Source organism: Manihot esculenta, chromosome 16 (genome assembly GCF_001659605.2).
Source record: "Manihot esculenta cultivar AM560-2 chromosome 16, M.esculenta_v8, whole genome shotgun sequence".
In the NCBI taxonomy this organism is placed as follows: Eukaryota; Viridiplantae; Streptophyta; class Magnoliopsida; order Malpighiales; family Euphorbiaceae; genus Manihot; species Manihot esculenta.
This window is the reverse complement of record NC_035176.2, coordinates 14,362,095-14,369,166: the sequence shown is the minus strand read 5'-3', so window position 1 is coordinate 14,369,166 and position 7,072 is coordinate 14,362,095.

Genomic DNA, 7,072 nt, shown 5'->3' with positions numbered 1-7,072 from the left:
CCATGTTCGGCTGCCGAACCTGGACTTTCCTCACTTATGCTTTCAGGGGCCTAAAGGTGCTCCCGAAGGCATGCATGTTCGGCGGCCGAACTTGAGGTTCGGCGGCCGAACCTGAGTTTTCCTCCAAGGTTGTTTTCATGCAAAAACACATTTCCATTTTACTTAAAACCATGAAATACCTTAAAACATTTTATGAAAACATGATTCCACCCTACTAGAGGCTTCCGACATCCGAGATTCCACCGGACGGTAGGAATTCCGATACCGGAGTCTAGCCGGGTATTACAGTAACTTCCCATGGAGCCTTTCCCCATAGATGAGAGGGTGAGTCTTGACGAAGTGCTGAGACCTGAAGTGTCCGGGTCTTCTTTTCCCTCGATGGGATCGACTATCATCTGATCAGACCCTTACCACATGGTCCTGTCTTCGAGTGCCAGCACATAGCCTGCTTTGGGTGATTATTATGCTATATCAGAAGTCCCCCCATTGGTATTCAATTCTTTAGATTCAAAGATGACATTTGTCTTCATGATCTAGGGTACATGGCCTATTTAGATTGGCCTTCCATGCTCATGTCATTTTAACTGATAATTTTCCTATTTTGTAATTTTCCTTGTCATTATTTTCGCTAAGTGTTTATATACTCAGTACTCGACCATGACCCTCGTCCGACCATAGCTAAATAAGACTTTAAATAATCTCTTTAAAAGATTTGTCAAGAGGTTAACATCTGACCAATCACTTGGCAGCCTCTGCTTTTTGCCATAAAATAATTTAAAATTTTAATGGGACTTACCCCCCACTTTGTGACTCGCCTAGCGGATACTCACCTCATGGCTATGGAAAATATAACTAGAAAAAAAATAATAAATTGAATTTAACATTCGGTCATGATAACGACTTAAAGGGTTTTATTAATCGGGATTGACACCCGAGCGTTAGCCTAGCAAATACTCGCTTTGTGGCACTTTTTGGCAGAAACTTAACTTTGTCTTTTGGGACTAATTCCTAAAGACTCGCTTGATGATTATTCACCTTATGACGCTTTTCGGCAGAAACTTACCTTTGTCTTTTAAGATTAACACCTGAAGACTTGCTTCGCAGATACCTGCCTTGTGGCTTGGGCATAAAATGCCATAGAAACTTTTTGTGAAAGGGACTTACACTCAGTTGTGTGGCCTAGCAGATGTCTACCTTGTGGCCTAGGCATGAAATGCCTTAAAGACTCTTTTGCGAAACAGGACTTACACCCAGCCGTGTGACCCGGCGAATGTCCACCTAGTAGCCTAGACATGAAATGCCTTAGAGAATCTTTTGCGAAACAGGGCTTACACCTAGTCGCGTGGCCTGACCGATGCCTGCCTTGTGGCCTTGGCATGAAATGCCTTAAAGATTTTTGCGAAACAGGACTTACACCCAGTTGCATGGTCTGACCGATGCCCACCTTGTTGCCTCGCCTAAAATGTCTTATTTAGCGGGACTAACACCTAGATTAGGGGCTTGGCGGATACCCGCCTTGTGGCCTGGCAAGAAATGCCTTGTTTAACGGGACTAACACCCGAATTAGGGGCCTGGCGGAATCCGCCTTGTAGCCTTAGCATAGAATGCCTTGTTTAACGGGACTAACACTCGGATTATGACCTGGCAGAACCAAGCTTGTGGCCTTGGCATACCTTGTTTAGCGAGATTAACACTCGGATTAGGGGCCTGGCATAAAATTCCTTAGGAAGTTTTTGTGAAATGGGACTAACACCCAATTCTGTGACCTGGGCATAAAATACCTTAGAAACTCTTTGTGAAATAGGACTAACTCCTAGTTGCATGGGGATATCTGCCTTGTGGCCTTGGCATGAAATGCCTTATTTAGTGGGACTAACACCCTGGTTGTGGCATGGCGGATACCCGCTTTATGGCCTGGCATAAAATACCTTGCTTAGCAAGACTAACACTCAGATTGTGGCTTGGCATAAAATACTTTGTTTAGTGGGACTAACACCCGGATTATAACTTGATGGATACGCGCCTTGTGGCCTGATATAAAATGTCTTGTTTAGCGGGACTAACACTCGGATTATAGTCTGGCGGAACCCACCTTGTGGCCTTGGCATAGAATACCTTATTTAGCTGGACTAACACTCGGATTAGGGGGCTTAATGAATATCTTCCTTGTGGCCTGGCATGAAATGCTTAATATTGTGTGTTTATTTTTTAAACGCTTCACATGTTATCTCATGATTTAATTCTTCCATATATAGTGCTTCTGCATTGAAACATGAGATAAAACTCCCTAAAGACTCCCCCTCTCCTTGGAGGATCTTCCACAAGTTAGAGGAGAGTTTTTTTAGGAGGTGTACAAGTAATAAACCTAAATATAAATAACATAGCAAATTGTATAAAGTTCTGAATTGAACATGGGCTCAGATGTTAGTACTATTTCTGAGTCAAACCTGTAAGTGTTGACAAAAACACTCAGCACAAGAGTTGCATTATTATTCTAAAGATTGTTAGATGACTTCTAAGATCTACTATTCCATCGTATTTGTCCAAGCTTAGTAGTTTGAACTTAGCAGGAATGTCTCTGTCAATATCTCTTTTGATAGGGCCGAGACATTGTCCAGGCTATAGTCTTCCTCCTGCTCCTTCTAGTACCTTTGAACAACCCGTACCAACTTCCAGTCGATGTTCTTCTAAGCATCGTTTGATGACTTTTTTTCCTCAAACTTGGCCTTCTCTTTGGACTGCGTCTGGATCGCCTCTGTTCGAGTTCTTGGGGTATCAACGGAGGCTTCCTCCCTTAGGAGCCATGAATGATGCCTTCTCTAGAGTTTTGTATTGCTCGAGAGTAGCTTATAACCTTTTGATGAATTGCAGCATTTGCTCATTGTTCAAATAGTTGAGATCTACTTCATTAACTATAGAGGGTTGACTCGCGGTTATCGAAGCCAGTCAAAAATAACCTTTCCGGTTATCAACAATATTACTACTGCAGATAGTGGTAAAGGATCGAATCCACAGAGAATTGAAAACTTATCTATTTTTCTTAACAAGACCAAAGACTAATCCGAATGAGAAACTGAAAGCAAGCAATTGTAAGCAGAATGAAAATAAAGTGCAATAAAAGTAAAATGGGGGGGGGGGTTTGAGATTGATTTGATTAAGCAACTACTGAAAGCAATTAAATAAGAAAAATATGAAAATAAAATGGAAATCTAATATAAGAAAGGTCTAGTTGAAGAGTTGGATCCACTTCAGTTGTTTGGATTGATCATTGAAACTTATGTTCTTTAGATTGATTCAATAGATTAGTTATGGAGATAGAAAACGCTTCTCACCACCATGTCTCTCCTTATGATTAAACCAATTAGGGAACGTCCTCTAATTAATTACTAATTAACAAATTGCCAAGGAACGTCCTTGGGCTTTAGGCATCAAAACAATTGTTAATTGTATGAAGAGATAGAGAGATCCAATCCTAGCTACTCAAACGCATGAGATGTTGCTAGATCATATAATTTCCTTAGTTTTTACACCAAGTGTTCTTATATTTAAAAGATTCAAGCAATTACGGACTTAAAATTATCCAAACTAACAATATATTACCTTGCAATTAAGAATCAAGTGGCCAATTTGATCAAAACAACAAAGCAATAATAGATTCAAGCATCAAATTGTATGAATATTGAACAAACCAAAGATAAACAGTTTATGTTCAAATCTCACAATCCATCAAACAACTTTAGTTTCAACCAATCTTCAACTAGAATAAAAGGTTTCAGCCACTCATGGCTGAAATAAAACAAAAAATAAAAGAAAAGAAGAAAGATAGAAGAAGAAGGAGAGGTGGGGCGTCGGCCTTGTGCAAGGTGAGGCGTGAAGATAATGTTTAAGAGATGGAGAGGAGTTCAAGAGTGGCTCTCGGCCACTTAAGTGCTTCTTAAATAGGATTAGAGGTTGACCTTGCTGTCCTAGAGGTATTTGCTGCCCAAGTTGTGTCTGAAAAGGAAAGAATCGCGTTGTAAATTTTTCAGAAGGAAAGAGGCGCGTGGCATGCACTGCAGAAGGAAGTTGTGCGCGCTGCAAGGATGTGCAGAAGGGAAAGATCTTTTGTGCAGTCTTTCCTTTTTAGGTGGAGCATTCGTTTGAATTTTGAATGCTGAATGTTGAAGAGGCAAGTGCGTCTTCTTGAGATCTTGCTGCCTAAATAGGAAGATCTGACTGCTGCAGTGTATGCACATCTTTGAATAAGGAAAGAAAGATCTGCAATTTGAATTTCAAATAATCTTCTGACTGAGCTTTCCTTATTTGCTTTTACTTCTGCACTTCCCTCATTTGAAAACTTTCCTTTTCTAAAAACTTTCCTTATTTTAAAACTTTCCTTTTTTGGTACTTTTCATATTTGACACTTTTTGGCAGTTTTAAGAGCATTTTCTCCATATTGTCTCTTTACACCTAATATCTGCAAAACATGATTAAAATCACAAAATTAGGCAGAAAAGATGTAAATAAACATCAAGAACATAATGATAAAATGGACTAAAATATGCTCTATCAAGGGTGTTTTATCCACTACTAGGAGTGGAGGAAATAATTGCCCCCTTTTTGGCAACAGCCTTAGCAGTAACTCGTGAATTTGTTAGCCATTTTAGAGAATAGAAAAGGAAATAAGAGACTAGTTTTAATCCAAATGAACAAAGATAATTCATTAGATCTCTTGGTAGCGGAACCAAATGATGTGGCTGAAATGAAATTGTACCGCGATTGGTCGCTCTACAAGAAAGAGAACGTGAGTTGGTTGGCGCCTATGGCAGCCAATTCGACGCTTAAGCCAATAAACTGAAGAAAAAGGCGAATGTAAGGAATTGTTTAGAACTCAAGAGTAGTTGTGTAAGAAAAGCGTACCTTGATCTCTGCGATCATTAGTTTTTATATTATAAAAAAATAGAGTTAATTATCATATCTTTGAAAAATTTGGTTGGTATCAGCTAATTGATAGGGGATCCCATGATTATAGGTGTAATGAGAATTTATTGGATTGCATTCTCTAACAGTAACTTTTCATGGAGTCTCGCTCTATAGTTGAGAAGACGAGTCTTGACGAAGAGCTGAGGATTGAAGCGTCCGAGTCTTCTTTTCTCTCAGTGGGACTAAGTATCATCTTATTAGACTTTTACTACGTGACTCTATTTTCGAGTGTTAACACATGACCTGCTTTGAACGATTATTATGTTATATTAGTAGGCATCTATATTAAACTCTACTAAATTGATGCCTATTGTCTCATATCAACAAATGAAAGGATATTTTTTATTTTAAAAGCTTTGATAATATTTACCCTAATTTTTGAGATTTTAAATCAATTTTTTAGTTTTTAAATATTAAAATTTAAATGTTTTAAAAAATGTTATATTATAAAACACTGATTTTTCTGAAAATTTCTGAATTTATAAAATAAAAATAAAAATCTATTGCAAGAAAAATACCACGGATACTCCAATATTTGTTGATCTCATAATAAGACTTGTGGAGATGTTGATTGATATTTGGTGATCTAACGATGTGAAAGATGGCTTACCAAGTACAAATTATGAGAGCCAATCCCATATATTGTCTTGTTTATGGTGCAAAAATTTATGGCTTTAAATTTTTATCACTCGTATGGCCTGATTTATTTTGCCTTTGTTTGAATATGTTTTTATAAAAAAAATTAAATTCTCCTAAATTCAATTCAATTCTATTAAAAGAATAATTTATTTAAAATCAATTTAAATAGAATAGAATTAAACTTTTTTATATTAGACAAATTAATAATAAATTTAAATTGATTTGATTTTCATTATTTTAATTATTTTTAAATTAAATATAAATATTTTTTCATATAAATAACCATCATTTTTATTAAAAAAATAATTATTAATATTTTTAAAATATTTAGAATCTAAATTTTACATAATTTTTTACTATTAAAAATACAAAGAACTTTTTTTAATTAACAAAATAATATAATAAATTATTAATTATAAATGTATTAAATATTAATATTCAATATTAAATTACAATAATTTTTCAAAGAGCAATTATTAATTAAAAATAAGTAATAAATTAAAATTAAAACAAACAAAAGGTAAAACAAAAAGAAAAAACAAAGAGAGTTTCCAATAGGTAATTAAGTAATTTTCGTGTAAATAGTCTTAAATAAAATTAATTTTTATAAAATTATAATAATTTTGATAAGATTTATTTTTAATTCAAAATCAATTCTTATAAGAATTTAAGAGAATTGAATTTTTACATTATTGATTTTGTCAAACACAAAAATATAGGATAAATAATTATTTTTTTTCAAAATAAAAACTTTATAATGATAAAAAAAAATTCAATTAAATTCTTATAAAATCATTTATGATTTTAATTCGCTTTAAAATGAATTTTTTTAAGTAAAAAAATTAAATTCTTTCATTTTAAACAAAAAAATTATTAAAAAAAGAATTAATTGCTTTCAAAATAAATAAATAAATTGATTCTTAAAAAAATTTTAATTTCAAATGGTGGGATAATGTTTATTTTTTAAAAAAAATCATGTTAGGCTCCATGTCATCATCTTCGGTGCAACGTTTTTCTTATTATCGTTAAAAGCTAGAGTAAATTTCACTTACCGTCTTTGAATTTACAGTGTTATAATAATATCATTTCTAAACTTCAATTTATAATATAAAGTTTTCTGATTTTTTGTTAACATAAAACTCCCTTAAATTTAATATTTTTATTTAAAGTAGCATATTATTAAATTTGAGGCGGTAACTAAGATATTAATTAAACAAAATAAAAAATATATAAGAAGAGAAGATTTTTATGGATAAACTGTTGGACACATATACTTGTTACAAAGTAAACATTTTTGAGACAGTAGATGTACAATAGAAGATTATACTCTCTTTGTTTCATAATTTTTATTCATCTTTTTTTTTAGTTATTTTAAAATTATCGTCCATTTTTTTATGCTATAATAACATATAAATTGACTATTATGACCCTATTTAATTTTATCTTATTTTTAGAAAATCTCTTAAAATAT